Source organism: Scomber scombrus, chromosome 9 (assembly GCF_963691925.1).
Source record: "Scomber scombrus chromosome 9, fScoSco1.1, whole genome shotgun sequence".
NCBI classification, from domain to species: Eukaryota; Metazoa; Chordata; class Actinopteri; order Scombriformes; family Scombridae; genus Scomber; species Scomber scombrus.
The window spans coordinates 26,838,838-26,857,969 of NC_084978.1; positions in this window are offsets into that span (position 1 = coordinate 26,838,838).

Genomic DNA, 19,132 nt, shown 5'->3' on the forward strand with positions numbered 1-19,132 from the left:
GCAGTAACTGATTTTTGACCATTTGGCAGCAGCAGAAAAAATACTTTTAAGTTGATATAGTTGAACTTATTGGCAAGCTAAGTTACATATCCAGCAGTTATGGAACAACATTATTATTCATTTGGAGTTGTGTTTCTGTCCTCTGCATGAATTTAAGTCCAATATTCACTCTTTTTTATCTCTGTGTTTGATTTCCATCAGATAATATCTGGCTCTTTAGGAGCTAAATGTTCCACTGTGTTCAATAGCTAGTCACAAACTGTGTCTGTCTGCTCTTTGGTGCCTGGTAGTGTGTGGGTCTGTAGAGCTTTTCATATGTTAACAGTTGCTTTCAGCTGGTGAGAGTGAACTAAAACAATAAAGCTGGACAGCTAAACCTTGAGCTGAAACTCACTATACCGCTCTGTAACGCTGCAGGAGAGTTGCAGAGTCGTTGATAACTCATCGGGTTCATCACTACGAAATCAGCTCATTATGCTTCTACCACTCTATCAGACTTTATTCCTTGTTCAATAAAGACAATCGAACTTATGTTACACTGTGACTTTAAAGTAAGCTATATAATATGATTTTACTGAACATTGGCCACTGTGGCCACATGTAGCAGGTACTGAATGATGCTTAATGTACCACTGACACTTCATGTGCTCAAAAAACAACATGTACTCACAATTAATCAACCACATGGGTTGATTGTCATTTATTGTCATGGCAACAGTTAACACCACAATAATCATGGTTACGGTTTATTTATGTACACACATATATATATATACACACAGTTCTCCAGGTTATAACTACTACTACAAACAGTAACCATAGCAACATTATACAGTATTTATGTTTTAATGTAAATGTAAATGTCAAAAAGAAGTTTATTGACACTAAAAGATGAAGGCAAGTCCTAACTAGCAGGTTACCTATTGGCTAGTTCTGACATTTATTAGGATGTTTCGGTGAGTATTAGTATTAGTTCTTTTATACATTGAATGACTAGCAATTTGGTAAAAGGTTATAAAGAAATAGTAATGTAAACTGTAGGTCATTAACATTTATCTTGCATTAGATGTATCATTCTTTACGGTTTACAGACAGTTTAAAAGAAAGAGAATATATGTAATGCATTAGAATAAATCCAGTAATTTGACAGTAGAGCAGCTGTGAAATAAACAAATGCCTCCGTTGATTTACTCATATACACCCATTCTCAGAGTGTGGTAGAAAGGCCTGTGAAAGTGTATTAAGACCACTCACCCTTTGGAACTAATATTAATGGTATTGTTTTGAGTAGAATGGCCACTGCTTTATATTCAGGGAAATATTCCACTTCAGCGTTTTAAATTACAGATCTCTGACAATGACTAATCTCTTCCCTGGAGTGCCCTTTACAGTTTCTCACAGCCTATATAGAGTTTAGCAAAGCAATGCAGGCTGAGCATTAGAAGAAATGGAAAAGTTATTATTCGTCTTCCAACAACTGTAGATGAAAATCGGTCTCACCGGTGTAACTCTGAATTTAAGGCCACAGAACTCAGACCTCCTAGTTACTTTGTCTCACTGCCGTCGGACGATAGAGATGTTTTAAAAAGCAGCCACACGAGTTACCCAAAAGTTCTCTTGAGAATAAAACATCTATCTATCCATTTATCCTCCTCGGGGGTCCAAGTGACTGGAGCGTATCCTAGAATACTTTGGATGACAGGTTCACCAGTCTTTTACAGGACCAGAGAAGACATGATAAATGATGGCTGTAGGTGAGATTCCATTGGGTACTTTTCAATAGTAAATGAGATCATTCTTGTCCAGGCCACAGCTAATTTAAACCGTATATAAAGTATTCATTTGGTTGGAAAACTCCTAGATGCACTGTATAAGTGTTATACCTTTACAAAATTATGTAACATGTATCAATGCATTCATTTTTAGGAAGAAAGAAAGCCTGTCAGTGAAAGATACCTTTTCTACATCCTGAGCTCTACTGGACTACAATGAGGGGCATTGTTTAAACAGAGAGGACCGTGAACCTTATGCACAAAAAAATACACCGGGTGACTCCGTCAGGACTAAATTGGAACAAAAAGAGAAGATAAATGTGCCAGCAGCCACAGATGGAAATCAGTATCTTTGGTCTGAGCCCAGGATGAAAACCATCCAGCTCTCCTCGCAGACGTTTGCCAGACTCCATAGCAGTTAGTGCACTTCAGCCTCCCACCAGTTTAAGGGGAACGTTTTAAAACTTGGAAGGAAACCTTAACTTTTTTTTTTTTTTTTTTTTGAAGAGTTCTCCTAATTTGTAATACTTACCTCTTTGAGCACTGCAGCCCTGGTCATGATTAACTCCTGTTAGCCTCAGTAGGCAGCATGCAGATGAGCTTTCTCCCTGTTTAATACTTAATAAAGACTCAATAGTGTATACAGCAAGCAGTCAAATTAGAATGTGGACATTTGAAGGTTATTATCATGTTGTGCCACCATTAACAAGACAGTGTCGCCCCAACTGTCATCAAGCAAACAACATGGAGCATTGCTTTGTTGGATTTTAGCATTAATTGCAATTGTGAGGAATAATGATAATGAAGTTTTTTGCAGTTATTTCAACTTCCGGGTCCGTCATGTGTTGCAAAATGTCCGAAAAGGCTTTTTTTCCCCCCTCATATACAATTATTGGAGAAGGAGCATCTGTAAAATGGTGAATTAATAACATTTTGGAAAGTCTGGAGAAGCTGCAAGATTAAATTAGTTTACAATATTCATGTGTGGTGAAGCAAGGAGCCAACCAGAAGACAGTCAGCTGGCCAGCAGGAGTTTCAGACACGCATCCTCTGAACCAGCTCGGCAGGAAGCCTGAGCAAGCTCCACGAAACATGGCAGACTTTGTTTTTTGGCTTCATATCTGAATGTGATATCCAGTTCTCCCTAATACATCCATGATAATGATGCCTCATGCAGCGACGCTACAATATTTTTGCTGTAGCTTTTTTTATAGCAGTTATTTTCAGTATCATGTAACAAAAAAACATACACATACACCCTTTCATTATTTTAATCAGATTGATGGTGCAAAATCATTTATCCAACACAGAGAGAACGTTTATCAGTCTCCGGCAACCAGATTACTCTGATTAGTTTACAATATGATTTGTTTTTACCACAAAATAAAGAGTAAATGTTGTTTCTATTAACACTAAAAGTTTATTGGTGTGAAAAAGCCTCCGTAATCTTGTTGTAGCTTAACTACTTCTAATGAAGTGTAAGTGGCATGCAGCTTCAATGGCTTCACTTTCACAGCAGAGTCTCCAAAACTGACAATTACTTTGGGAGGAGGTTGTTTTTGGCAACATATAGTCTATGAATTTCAAATGTAAATGTATGCACTGTGTATATATGTATGTGTCGTGTTTTTGAGGGGAGTGTTGATATGTATATTGGTGAGGACCTATGGGACGGTTGTGGGGATCGTTCTTTGGTGGTTTGTGGCGGCTGTGAACGTGTGGTTGCAGACAACATATGTATCAAATCAAATGTACATTTATACTTTTTCTGACTTTATTATTTATGCTTGTTGTAAGTGTAGTGTTTGTTTACTTTGTCCTGTGGTTGCTCGGTTGGAGAGGAGCTAAGAAAAAAAAGTGTCTCTGTAAATAGTATAACAATCATATGCTGTCTATTTTAGTGCATACCATATGACTCTTTTGGACAAACCTTTAATTGTACTTTTATTCAAAGCTTTTTTTTAATTCTTTGGACTTAAATGTTCTTTTTCCTCTCTGCTTAGATCAAACACAAAATATACTATTAGCTGTTGGCACACATGTCCTTGTATTTTCTGCTTTGTGAAGACTTGACAGTGTTGCATTTACTTTTTTTCTTTGTTATGCAGTTCAGACACACAGCACAGCCTGGCCGGTGTACATATTGGAGTGATTCATACACTCGCACACACATACACACACACACACACACACACGTCCACATTTGAACAGTTTCTGGCTATAGAAGGACTCTGCGTGTTTTAATGTTTATTTATGTCTCTGCAGACACTTCTCAGGGTAAAATTTAGTGCAGTGTTTCCACAACAAAACACACAGCAGTTTATTTCATGCACCAGGAATATCCTTACTTTATGTATTCATAGTAGAAGACCTTGGTGAGATGTGTTATTACCTACCTGATATATTGGACCGCATTACTTTGTCTATCTTTTCAGGCCTGTTTAAATGCTGCACTGAAGTTTGTTAGTGCTTGTAAATGTCACAGCGCTTTTATCTCATTTGAATCAATGAACAGGAACTGAACACCTTCTGGACAGCACAAAGTACCTTTAAGGTCGGCTGTATTTATTTGTATGTGCGTGTTAATGCATTAATGATTTCTTTAGAAGACAAAGCTGCAGCTAAATTTTGTCGGGTCGCTTTAAATAATGTGTTTACAGTGCTGGGACGGCAATATTGCTTTAGTTTGTGTGTGTGTGCATGTGCGTGTGCGTGTGTGTACTGGATGCTAATCCACCATATAGTTGGATACTTTACTGGGTGGGTTCTTATCATTTTTAAGGCTTGAGTGTATTTTGAATCATATTTACAGTATATCTACATTATAAATATGCCTATCACCACTTACTACATATTGTACTTTAGTGTCTGTGCATGCATGCTTGAATCAAGTTGTAGACACATTGCAAGTTTAATTAAAGGACTTTTGTAAATTAAGAATTCATTTTTTTTAAAAACTTTTAATACGTTTGCAAAAACGTCTAAAAACATGTTTTTACTGTGATATTATGGGTGATGGATGGGCAAAAATGGCAATTTTATCCCTTTAAAACTAAACGTAACAACATAATAAAGTGTGCTAAAAGTGAAGAGGGCTAAATACTCAATACTAAATCCACTGTATGAGCATGCATGTGTGTGTACATATGTGTGTGTCCAAGGTTAGCAGTTACTGTCTGATAAAGGGTTAAATGCTGTAGAAACAGGAGGGAGGTTTCTAACACAACTTTACATTAACATTAATAGACCAAAGTGTTTTGGCTTGCGGTCTTCATCGGGGTCGTGATAAAGGGTTAAAGTCATTAGCTTATGCTGTTGTAAAGAATTAGAGTACACTGATGCATCCCCAGCCAGAACGTAACAAGAAAATATAGCATTGGTAAAAGTGTGACAACGGTTGAACAAATGGAGAGGAGACCTGAATAGCCCATACATGTCTAGAAGTTCTTGAAACATTTTCTTGCTTGCCTGTTGACTGACATTAAAACTGTGAGCACGGCCCTTTGACCTTCTTGTAGAAGTAATGTAAGTACCAAGTGAATCTGGACACAAGTTATCAGCTCAAGACCCATAACAGAGTCAGGTGTGAACAGCAGGGTGTCTGTATATAAAGGTGTAAACTGGTCCACAGAGTACCTAACTTGGTTACTATAGATGTGCCCTGCTCGTTCTGTTCCTGCTACAAACACACTAACAGAAAATGTAAGTCACTCAACCAATGATGAAGTTGTTTGACTGAAATCTGCATAATGCTTTGTACAGTGTTACGTAATGTCACATTTATAGCCTTAGTATTGAGTTGGCCAACAGCTTTAGCCAATTTCCACTGGGTGAAAAGCTGTTGAATTCACCTTATTTGCCAAATGATATGCTAGTGCCAGTTTGGAAATAGAGTCAGAATGTAACAGTTCAATCCAAAAATGTCTCTGTCTTAACAGCATTGAGTGGATTTGTGAGGAGATGAGAAGACTGTGTGTGTGTGTGTGTGTGTGTGTACTTATCTCTTCACTGAATTCATTAGAAGCTATTTACATTCATCCAAACTGAAGCTCAACAGACTCACTACCTCACCCGTCTGACACGTCTTTTTGTTCTTGTTCACCCTTTTGGCTGAGCGGTTCGATGCGAGTTAACAGGGAAGTCTGGCACACGGGCGATTGAAGAAAGATGTGTTCGTGTTGATGTAGCAGAAGCTGTAGAAAGAAGCTACAGTAAGTGGTACAGCTTCACTTGTCTCCAGGTTGGCTGAACAGGGCATGAACTTGAATGAGTGGCTGAATTCCATAGATTCATTTTCTCTGATCATATTTCTACACGATCCAATTTTTCATGTCGTTATCTCACTGAGAACAATTGAATGTTTTATGTGTGACTGTAGGGGTGCTGTGGTATGTATGCTTATGGTTTATTGTATATTTGGATCCTATTATTTGTAACCAAGGCAACAACAGCTCAGCCTGGGGTCCACATTAAAAATACATACAGTATGAACTAGAAAATGCTTAACTACATACATAAAATGGTCTCAGCGATAATCTTAATTAAAGCAATATTAAACACACATATTAATATACAAAACATGAAAATGAACACAAACCAGAAGCTTTTAATATAAGTGTTTCCTAACAGATGCACCATTGTTTTCATTGATAAAGGAGCTGTAGAGCACATGTTTGCATGTTATTCCCCTCTCTCTCTCTCGTTCTCACTCTCTCTCTCTCTCTGTTCTTTTTCACCCAGGTCTCTTGAGTGTACTTCACTGCAGTCTGTTTATTAAAGGCAAGATGCCAAAGAAAAGAAAGCATCTGGTGCTCCCACTGCTACCCAAAACAAATGCACGTTTTTTTGGCTGTGTCCAGAGAAAGCTGGACTCCCCGTCACTCCCGTTCCCTCCCGTGTGGTATCTTTCGGTTAAAAAAAAGCATCACATACCGGCCAAATTTTGAAAATATCAGCCTGCCAAGTGTAATTTAATAATGTCACGTCATGGGAATGCTGGGATTTGAAGTTCAAACGCTCTTCAAACAGTTAGTGGCTGCCATTTGTATGAGGCCAGAACAGCAATGGTTCGATTTTGGTATTAAATAAAAAAAATTGGCATTGAAAACAAAACCTGAACTGACAAATATGGAAGCATTGACTTTGACTCAAAGCTCTGCTAACATTTTTATTCTCAAAAATACATTTAGAAAGATGACAGAGATGCAGTGAATCATGGTATTGTTAGTCTGTAATACATGTATAATAATAATAATCCAAACTGTTACGCATCTTAATAAAATAAAACAAATTATAGTACAGACTTTGTTCAGATCTGTTCATTATAATACATTTATATTGTAAATGTTATGTAAATGTGGTGATATCTGTACATATAGAGCCTCAGAGGCAGCGCTGTTGTTCTGTCCTGTAAAAACATGAAACATCACTAAAAGGAATTCTGTCTTATATCAAAATGTTGGAGACATGGGGATGATGACAGGACTCTTACTGCTAGCAGCTGAGATGACCAGCTGGTCTAAACCAACCAGCGGCTCTTTACATCTGCAGAAACGTTGCAGTAGATTTATTTGGATAAACTCACCATATATTTGGAATCTACATGGTTACTTTCTCTCCTTAAAAAAATCTTAATGAAGTGATATATTAACAGTCCTAGACCAAAATACAACAGTCAGGCTCAAAACCATGATGCCGTCGCCCTCACATGCCTTCATTAGACCGCAAAGCATACTGGGTAATATAGGCCCAGCAAAGGGGCTTTTTTCTCCTACTTTCACTCATTATAAATGTGTCAACTTTGTGTCCTTTTTCAGTTCAGGTCAATGTTAAATTTGATTTTCAATAATGAAACTGAACTGTGGCTGTTCTGGCTGCTAATGTGCTCAGATGCCAAGTTTTACATTTGTACATTGCTGAATTCTCATGTCATATATTCTGAACAATCTATACATCATCAGCATGAATGTAGATTCTACATTATCTGTTCGGTTTAATTTGATGAAGGTCATTTGCGTGGGCTGTTGTGTGTATGTGTGTGTGTGTGTGTTTGTGTGTGTGTGTGCCTGAGGCCTCTGCAATTGGCTTTCCAGCCCACATGTAGTCATTCTGTTTCACTGATTGAGCCTGTTGTCTAAATGAGGAGTGGTTAATTACCTCCTCACAGCAGCACTGTTCACCGTGCAGCCTACCCACCAAGACCACAGAACACAACACAACACGACACCTCTGGTTAACAAATTAGACAGAGAGGCAGAGGAGACGAGAGAGACGCCAGAGATACCGAACGGCGTTAAGGGAACAAATGAGAGAAAGAAAAAAAGAAAAGGAGGGAGGGAAGAGAAGGAGATTAAATAACTGGACACTGCCGGCTAGCGAATGAAAGCGTGTGATGGGTAGAGGGACAGAAAGAAGAAGAAGAAGAAGAAGAAGAAGAAGAGGAGGGGAGTAGTGGGGGGAAAAACACAGAAATGACGTGAAAGAAGAAGAAAGGAAACCATGAGAAGCTGGTGAATAAATGAGGCCAAAACAAGACGGCGAGAAGTTAAAACGGTTAACTCAAAGGAGAGGGAGAGACGGGATGGAGAGAGGAAGGAAAAAAGAAAGAGAGACTTGGAGAGGAAACTAAACTGACACTGAAACCGCAGGAAGCCGCTTTAACAAATGGGGTTGTGCCGCAACCTACCAGCACTGTGCTGTGATACGGCCCATTTTTCATTAAAGCTGTGATTTATCATCACAGTGCTGAGAGGATCGTAGCGGGGGCTTTTGATTAAGGCCATTAGATATTAGACATTAGCCGTGAGATTACTCACACTGCTGGGGTGCGTTTGATTTCTCTTTTTTTTTTTTTTAAATCCCGAGCTTGCCCAGGGGCGGCTTCTGTGCCCTGTTGACTGCTCTCTTTGAGGCAGCCCCTTGACAATGATGGGGTCTCCCCGGTGGCTCAGCGGGTGAAGGAGCATGCCATAGGTTAAGTAGACTGCGCTGAGTTTGACCTATGTCATGCTTTCCTTACTTCTCCCTCTGCTTTAAAAAAAAATCTATCTATCACCGGTTGTCTACTTACTTCTGTCTGCTCTTGAATCCTTTCTCAATACACTATGCTTTGCTGTCTGAGTTTAATCATGTTATAATAAATGAGGTCACACTGCTGAAATCAGTATTTTTATATTAACAATGAATTAAATGACTCTGCAGTTGACAGTAACCACATGAAATTACAAATCGACAGAAAATGAACACCCAACTCTACAGTTCAACTCATCTCTACAGACATTTTGGTGACTTCCAGTATATTTTTGGGGTTTTCTGTCCATGACTTTATTGTTTAGGTTCAGGTCAATGCATTATACAAGTTTGTATAATGTATAAATTACATTTGTTAGTTCCTGACTCTGGGAAAGTGGGAAAATGACTACTACTACTGTATCTCTTTAACCAAATCACACACATATAGGCCACATTTAAGCTCCATAAGGAAATATGTATGTGTATATTTTCATTGTATTATTATATGTGCAGGATTTATATATTATTATAAATGTGTCGTGTGTGATTTTTATGTACGTAAGGACATATTCAAAAAATGAATGTACAAAGGGTAAATACTGTTAGGTAATGCTTCAGCATACACCTTTTTGGTCAGAAACAGTTTTTTTTAATTTGCCACTGTTTTCTGATGAAGCAAACAAGAACGTATGATTTACATTATGTGTATTTGAGCTAAATTGAAAATGACCAAACTAAACTTAACTTCACTTCACTTAACTAAGCTAAAGTAAACCAAACTAAACTATGTGATCTCTTTTGGATAACTGCTGTAATATTTTTTCACTTCCATTCACTGAACCTCCCCTGAAACTTTTTGGGGCCCCTTAGGGAGGCTCCCACTCTGAAAACTTCTGATCTAAAGTATCTCACCAAAGATTTGAATACTACTGTTGTTCTGTGTGGTTCCCCCAATTTCCCCCCATTGTGTTTCACCCTCACTGGAATCACATCTCTTAGGGGCCTCTTACATTTTGAGACATTTGGTTCAACCCACCCTCTCTTATTTGGTTTTTAAATAAATTAATGAGTACAATCGGATCATGTTATTTTTCCATTGTGCAGTATCCTCCAAACATAATTTTGCATTTAAATTGGTACATAAAAAACAGAGATGCTACTCATCAGCACACACTGTGCCTCTGTACGTCAACTCTCCCAGCCATGGAGGCAAAAACAGGCTTTAGACATGGATTTTGGACAAGATGCAATATCATCACAATTGTTAGAGCAAACAACTGAACTGTGGTACTGCTGCAGTCCTGGAAACTAAAACCCAGGAGGATATGAGTGGAGCACTTGAGTTGAACAGAAGGACAAACTTCACAGCCACTAACTGAAGTATAAAAGTTTGTTTGGCTTGAAACATTCTGCTATCAGAAATGCAATCTGATGTTTTCTATGAGTTGATGTACTGTCTGTTTGCCTCTTCCAGCTGACTGGAGCACCTTTGCTCTTTACTTTGAAAAGAAAATTGATGTCTTGGCTGTGTTTAGACAGCTGTTTTCTGCTGAGTGAGTAATAATTACCGCACTCAACAATTTCCTTGCCACCGGCTTGTGCAGCATGTTGGTGCTAAAATTACCCATATCATTTCACTTCCAGTCTATTGCAAATAAATATTTTACTCATGTTTAAGGGTGCTTAGACATTACTTGCTGAATTGTGGCCCAAAATTAAAACATTTACACCCTGTTGAGGAAGTTGTCAGCAGAATGGACTAATGTAGACGGTAGCTGACATCACTGCAATTATCACCCATCAGCCAAAATGTGTCCTACTGTTGATAGTTGACAGCATACTGCATTAAATAAAATTGCATAACATTGGTCAAGTGTATGAAAACAAGATATTTATTCATTTAATCGATCTGCATGTCTGGCTTTTTGTGCTGCGCTGCTTGCCTGCCCTCAAATGGCCCCCAATAAGCTCTACCAATCAAACCAATTGGTTCAGGTTTAGGTTATGTTGAGGACCATGTTCACAGTTTGTCTGATAATCACATTTAAGAGTGTGTCACTGGACAACCCAAGAGATATGCAACTCAGGGCAAACATTTGCTTTCTTTGCTTGATATTGCTTCTTTGCTATGAGTGTATGTCAGCCCGAATGGAAACCAACACTGCCGACGTTTAACTATTGTGACTACTACTATTGTTTTCATGTTGTTCACAATGCAACTTGTGTCCTACTGAGTGAAAATTGACTCGGTTTGGTTTGACTGTTTATAAAGCGTAAGGTATAATTATCACCCAATTCTGTGTTAGACCTTTTTAGCCAACTTCATTCCAACTTATTACGACATATGTTTGAGGGAAATATGGTCAACAGGCATCATTTAAATGAACTTATACCTCTTTTTTTTCCTCCACTTATTGCTTTTATGGCTCATCAGTATTAATGTTGTTGGCCCGGTTGGCCCATGTCTCAATATGTCGGTTTCCATGTGTTATGTCACATTTAATACAACACCACTACAAAACACTACTAAAGTATTAAAACCTATGTTGGGCTCGTTCTAGAAGTAAAAATATCATTCATTTTTCCCACAGACAATATTTCATGACTCACAGATTGAGCTTTCCTACAGCTTGGATTAAACTCTCCCAGTTAAATCATTAGAATATAAGATGTACAACTGTGTTAGAAAATATCTGGTTCTTTGGTAAAAAGCTGAAGGTACAAGAGTGTGTGCATAAAAAATTCGGGATAGAAATTAATTACTATTCCCAAGGTGCATTTCAGCGAGAAACAGTCAATTACTGAGCCCAACTGTGAAAGTGAGAGGAGAAGAAATGGATTCAAATCATGCTCTTCAGAGAGATGTTCATGAGATATATTAGAAGTGGGTTTTAGACTTGTTATAACATTAGTGCACGCAAAATACTGAGTTACAAGTTTAATGGGTTTAAAGGAGATAGTGCAGCTTATGTATAAGATGTGGCTTTGTAGCTTTGACAGTAACAACTGGGGGATTGTATGTGATCTTGTGCCACGACTGACAGACCTTTCAGCAGACCTCCATGCCACCTTCTCATTGTAAGTCTGCATGGATATTCAGCCTGCAAAGATGCAGATTAAACACAGCAGCTTTTATTTCCCTCACTGATCTGACCATAACAGACATTTCGACTCTTTCATCAGCATGATGAGTGGGCTTGATAACTGCTATCTTTTCAAGAGGCGGACAGAGCTGTTGCCATAACGATAACCCTGTAATAAACAGAAACATGACGCCAAACTCCAGCCATCGGTGTCGCCAAAAGCTGGCATGACTACAAATTGGCCGATATACACTGTTTATCAGAGGTGAATCTATTAGTGAACATCTCTACTCACTCGACTTTTTGTCCTCCGTCCTCTGAATCTCTATTCCTCCTGATTTCTCACTCACAACCAGTTGGTATAATATTGTTTCTTTCTCTTGAAAAAGCCTCTTCTGTTTCCCCCCCTTCAGCTCCCTCTTGCCTTGCCTCTAATTCAATTACTCCTTTGTCTTATCTGCCTCTTCACTGCTCTCTCCAGCTAATCAGATTATAAAGGAGAGCTGGCAATTAAAACACAGATATGAGAGAGATGTAACCTTCATACTCGGTGCCTTAATGAGATTCAGCTTCATGCCTCTCACGCAGCTAAAGTTCAATTAGGTGGTACACTCGAGTGAGGAGGATGGTTCCTCCTTGTTGAGTGTATACAGTACTGCAGCCTCTCTAGGATTTGAATTCTGAACATCTGCAGCTGGCTTGTGACATGTTGCAGGAATATTGCCTTAGATATATTTTACAAGTCTGCTATTGGCAAGAATTTAGCATTACAAATGTATCAATCAGATTAAAAAAAACAAAACAAGAATGTAGTATTGTTGAATTTACATGATTAAACACTGATTTGATACATACTATACAATAAAAAATGATTTTTATTTAGTTTTGCCTCTTCACAACACTACCAGCCAACTGCATATTGCTGAACCACAACAATATCCCAAAGTAACCCAATAATATACGCCTGTTTCTGTGTGATCCGGCCTGTGTTTCTCTCTGACTCACTGTCTGAATAACAAGCCCTCTAGCTTAGCGCTACTAATTAAATTTTCTAATAATAAATAATTGTTGTAATTTGAAAACAGATGACTTAGTCCGATGGTAATATTCTTTACGCTGCCATCTTGGTTATCAATTTAGAGCAATAAAGCTGCCTCGCTCTGGTGAGTTAGCCACCGGGCTAACAATGGATTGAAGGTCTTTGTCCAAAGCCTGATGATGCTCATAAAGAGATCAGCTTTATGGGTGTATGGGTGTGTGTGTGTAATTGGCTGATGTGTGTGCTATACTTAGTTTAATATATCCAAACAAGCATGATTTTCTCAGAAAAACCACATGGTTGACCAAATAAATCCTACTAAATAAACCTGCTAGCATACCTGTATTCAGAAGGTAGCTATGTTAATAGCAGTAATGTTTTCTTTCTGTATCCTAAATGTGTTCTTTCTTTAACTCCTGAACTTTAGCAGTGAATTATAACACATTTTATTTTCATTATCTGCTTGTTCACTCAGTGGACAGACTAGTCTGGTACATGTTAGCTTGGTAGAGCTTTAGGTGTGGGGACGCAGTTAGCAGCTACCAAATGAGGGGAAATGTGAGTGCTGGGTCTTATGTTAAGATAGCTCTAGCTTGTTCAACACAATGTGTCCTTTTCTTTATTTCCACGTGTTAAAAAGTATTTGATTTAAACCACCAACCATTGATTATTGCGCAACGTTGGGGCATTGCAACAAGCTATAAACACAACATCACTAAGTTGATAAAGTGAACCTGTTAGCAAACAGCTGCCTATTAGCAGACACAGAACAACATTCACAATCATTTTGAGTCATGTTTCCAGGGACCTGATGAATCAAAGACCAATATCCACTCTCCTTTTAGCTCTGTTAGCCATAGCAGGGTTTTTTCATTAAAAACATCAGCTGGCTGCTGCTGCTGCTGTAAATAAGATTGGAAGTCTGGAAAACCAAAGCAACGAGCTGGCAGATGCTTTAATGCTCATGGTATAAAAGCAGTTTTAAATTGTAGTATACATACACAATCCTGAGTCTGCAGGATTCAGGATTTCTGTAGCATCCTTTAGGGGGCAGCAGGCCCTCTTGGACCCCTTGGAATTCACTGCTGGTGTTGCATGTTTGGAGCTTCTTGCCTATCAGTAAAATATTTTTTCACAGCTGATATTTACTCGTCCGGCATGGCTGGCTCTGTGTGTGAATGTCGAGGTGCGTATGTCTGTGTACATGCTTGTGATATTTACTCATTTGGCTGGCTGTGCCCTTCATATTTATGCATGAGTGCATTGTGTGTTATTTGCTCAACTGGTCATGTGGGTCCTGTGTGTGTGTGTGTGTGTGTGTGTGTGTGTGTGTGTGCATGGTGGTGGAATTAAAGTTTGCTATGTGGTTCATTAGTTCCTCTCAGAGTTTATTTGTTTCTCTAATCTGAGCACATGATTGCATGTGATTGCAGTTTGACATCATACCTTAATTTACTGTAATATTATCCTCATACACCTGACGCAAGGGAACTTACATTAGTCAAACAAGCCCACCGTTCTCCTGGCCTTGTTTCTCTTTGTCCACATCTTGGTTCATGACTTTTTCATTTAGTTCTTGTTTGTATAGAGTACAGTGGAATATATTAAACCTGAGAGAAACCAAGCACATTTCTACTTAATTTCATACCAAAGCAATTCCCTCCCATGTGTATAATTGTAGATCCTCAGCAGTTAAAGGATTGTATGTCACACATTATAAAAATAGAAATGAAAACTTAAGATAGAAAGATAAGAAAAAATGGGGAAAACATTCATTGGCACCATGAAGGTAGATTAACTGTATACATAACCATAAATTAACTAAGTAAACAAAAACAAACAAATTAATACATTTTGCACCAATCTACAGATTAACTAAGTAAATCTGTAGAATTACTGTATTTCCGGCTCCTTTATTTACCTCAACCATAGAGGGTGCCAGGCCTTTATTGGAAGCAGGCTTATATTAAAGAGGCCTTTATTTCTAATTCCCACTGTCTGATAAGATTTGATATTTCAATATGAAGCCCACTTGTTTTTTTAATCTGCTTCCATTTTCTCTGTTGATATTATAATAATATATATTACTGCATTACTGATGATAAAATGATTAAATCATGCGGCTCTTATGGTATTGTGAGGTCATTTTGAGTAAAAGTTAAAAAACAGGATGGTTCGTGCAAAGTCATTTTGGGTGAGGCGCTAGGAAACAGGAAGCTATCTTGACTCTTAGCAGTCTGGAGATCAGCTTCTGTGGAGCAAGAAAATAAAGGTGGTTGTGTGAAAGATAAACCATTGTGTGCAAAAGCCTTACAAGTGTTCTAGTTGATGACATCTGATATGTGTATAAATATGAGATCTGATGGATTTCTTGGGTTTCTTGTAATAAACCACATCAATTTTACAAGTTGAAGCATAAGTCTGATTTTTAACCCTCTGAGACACAACACTGTTCTAGACTTTCCAAATGTTATCAGACTGAATTGATGATATTCTGAAAGTAGGCATTTCATCGGTTGTGTGAGTTTTGTTACATTAGCAGCATAATGAGAGCTCAACAGCCTGTGCCTGCAGCAGGCTGGTGGAGGGTTGGTGACTAGGGGTGCAACGATTAGTCGATGTTGTCGACAAAAATCGATGACAAAATTAGTCGCCGACGAATTTAATAGTCGATAATTGTCGGTTACGTCATCAGGCGTGTTTTTCGTGCTTTGCAGAACACCCCTAGTATTCATGGTTATTTCTATCTATCGATCTATATGGATGCCGCTGAAGGGGGAGTTCACCCGGGGCGCCTTACAAGCTAGAACCACCACTGATCCGATTAGTCGATTAATCTTTTCAATAATCGATGACTAGTCGACTATCAAAATAGTCGTTAGTTGCAGCCCTATTGGTGACTATGAACGAAATTGTGTTCATTTGTGTCACGGTTTTGGTATCAATTTCAGAAATGTTACACCCCTATCAGTTACAAGGTACAAAAGAACTGAGAGATGGAGCGCCCTGGTGGTTGAGTGGTTACCACGGATGCCACATAATCGCAGCGTCCCTTGAATACAGCAAGGGACCTTTGCTGCAGGTCATACCCATCTCTCTCTCCCTGTTTCCTGTCGGTTTCTCTGCCAGCTAATGTCTAAATAAAGGCAAAAAAGCCCAAAATAAATCTTAAAAAAAAAAAAAAAAGACCTGAGAGATGAACACAGCTTGTGAGATAGTCAGGACGAAAGCAGCGCAGGCACAGCTCTCCCCTGCTGTGAAGCTGTAGTGGAAATAATGAATAAATGTCATCATGCCGCAGCTGGAGCACAAACTCTAAACCCTTTACAGGTACAAACAAGATGCATTAAGACCCATCCTCTCCCATGATATAAGACAGACATGGTATAAAACCCCCTTTCTGAAGTGTGCATGAATGCGTGTCTCGGAAGACTTGCTCATTACAAAACATCTTTACAAAAAATCATGACAAAAGATCTTTACACCCAAATCTGTGTATGGATCTGGGCAAGTCACACAGAGCATCATCTCAAGCAACTACCTCTGACAGTGGTCAAATAAACCTGCTTGGTTGTGCTAATCACACTATTACACTATATATATATATATCTTCTCATCAAAGCAAATAGAAAGACCGGCATGCAGCTTAGCTCAGAGCATGGTATCAAAAATGAATTTAACAATTTACCCCTGACAGGGGAACAAACAAGACGACAATTTTCAATTTTAAAAGATACAATTATTAAAAGGATGTGACATCGGGGATAAGAACTGACATCCACCCAGCATCCCAGAGCTGATAAAACATTGATTTGGAACACACCAAATAACATTTGGGACACATTCTGGATGATTACACGGAGTGGTGCACAAATGATACAAATGAGTAATACATCAAAACCATCAGTCCAAGACATTTGGTGGGATGAATTTTATAACACCTATCTCAACAGAGGGAGACACTTAACACATTAACTCTAATTTGTTCAAAAGTGTGAGGGGAAAAAAAGCGTGGAAAAAGTTTTGGCATGGTGGAATAAATCATCTTTGAGGCCTGAATGTGTTCTAGGAAACATTTTATTATAAAATATGCAGAGTGGCTGAGGCGGGCAGGGAGGCGAGAAAGAGGGACAGAGCTAGAGGTGATAAAGAGACAGAGAGCTGGAGATCATTGCTCCTTAAGTGTATTCACACCCTAAGTATCAAGCCATCTGCTATGCAAATGTAACCTTCTCATCTACAAGAATAAGTTGTAGGCACACACACAGATGTTTAATTCATGCTAAACTAATGACTGTAAATGAGGCTAAACACCAAAAGAAAACATTAACCTGTTTAGAACATCAAAAATAATGATGAAACAGATGCTCAGGCCCAGTGATGACTTATTTGCTTTTGCCTTTTGCTCAGTTTTCCCTTACCCCACACTTTTTTGACTGTGTGACTCTGCTGCTTATTTCTGATGACGAGGAGAAAATAACGCAGGACATATAAGGCAAGCAAGATGGCAGAAAGGACAGCATTCACTTCATGGAAATATTCACATTATTTTGAAATTACGGGAGGAAATAAGGCCAAGAAAATTACAGTAAAACAAGTTGTGCTCAGGTTCCCCAACAGTTTACCACCACAACCCTGTTGGGCCAGAGCTTTTAAAGGAGCCATGATGAGGTCATGAAAGATTATATTTTTTAATCATCAGTATTGCTCTATGATACATACTTTAATATTATTTCAAATCTGGATTTTTGGTTTTGTTTCGAGGACAAAGTCAGATTCAAAGGACGTTTTATTTTATACAAGAACGACCTCGACTGCAATGATGCACCTCTGTACACAATGCATTTAGTGTCTTCAGACCACATAGACAGCTGTGTACATTCTGCGTGATCATCATTATTGGGCAGCATGAAGTTGTCCACATCAACACACACCGATGTGAGCAGCTGATGAAATTCATGTCAAGAGAATCCTTGCTGTTACACAGAAAGAGAGAGAGAGAGGTGAATTTGCCTTGAGGGAGATAAAACAGTGTGTCAATGAAAGTGAGTTCCCCGATGTCCTCTTTAACACTTGAATGAATCAGATTGAGCTTCCTCGGTGGCAGCAGTCTTTTAAATATAAGCTTAAATTTCAGTCTGTCTGCTGCATGAGGGCCACCTCATCTGGACAAAATGAATGTGCTGGTCATTAACCCTTGTTCCTTAAGAAAGATGACAACTAAAGACTTCAAAGTCACCATCATTATCCTTCCAGCAGAACAAGAAAACTGGAGCAACAATAAGTATAAAAGCTCAATGAGAGCACATTGTGTAGAGCAGAAGAACAGCCAGCCAATTAGGAGCTTGTTTGATTCCTAGCCATTATTTGAGTTTGATTTGATTGGCTCATGATCAGATATGTGCTGCTGCTCTTCAGACTCTCAGTCGGCAGCTGTCCAGAGCTGCTTTTAGCAGCTGGCATCGAAGAAAGAAAAGGACTGCCGCAGTGAATCATCTAATCTTGGCCCCAGCATACGATAGAGTCAACAGCACAGAGTTTAGGATCAGTGTCTCGGGTTAGAGCTGGATACAGCGGTTCAAATTATTTCGAGCAATTCTGATTAGCCAACAACATTTTCAAATAAAACATAAATCATACTGCCTGCATCTAGGACTTGGGATGCCAGCTTTGTCCTATCTTGATTATGATCATGATCGATTTTCTGTCTATTTTTAGCTACATACAAAATCGGTAAATCGGTCTACCCCTTTGATCCAGACTGAAATTGTTCATAAGCTATGGATTGGTCCAGGCATTCATGTCCCCATCAGGATGAATTATATTAACTTTGACAATCTCTTTACTTTTAATATAATGCCATCATTAGGTCAAATTTTCAATGTGTCCTAATAGTAGCATTCTGATGTCAGAATTTAGCTCAAAGCACTATTTTGTCTAAATGCAGCTTCAAAAACCAATATAATGGCAGTCAGTACATCCTTTTTTTACATTTTGTACACTTAAAAAAAAAGATGGTATCTAGTAGCAGTTCCCTATCAGAAACCGTCTTAAAATATTTATTATGTATGTGTGTGTTCATGTTCATGCCTAATCACAAAATAGGTAGTTTATTAGTCAATTTAAATCAATGTATCAATTTAAATGAAAAAAACATAATTTTAAACCAAAGACCAAGTCCACTGTTTTTGAATGGGACTCCACTTTGTGCATGATCTAAAGCTACA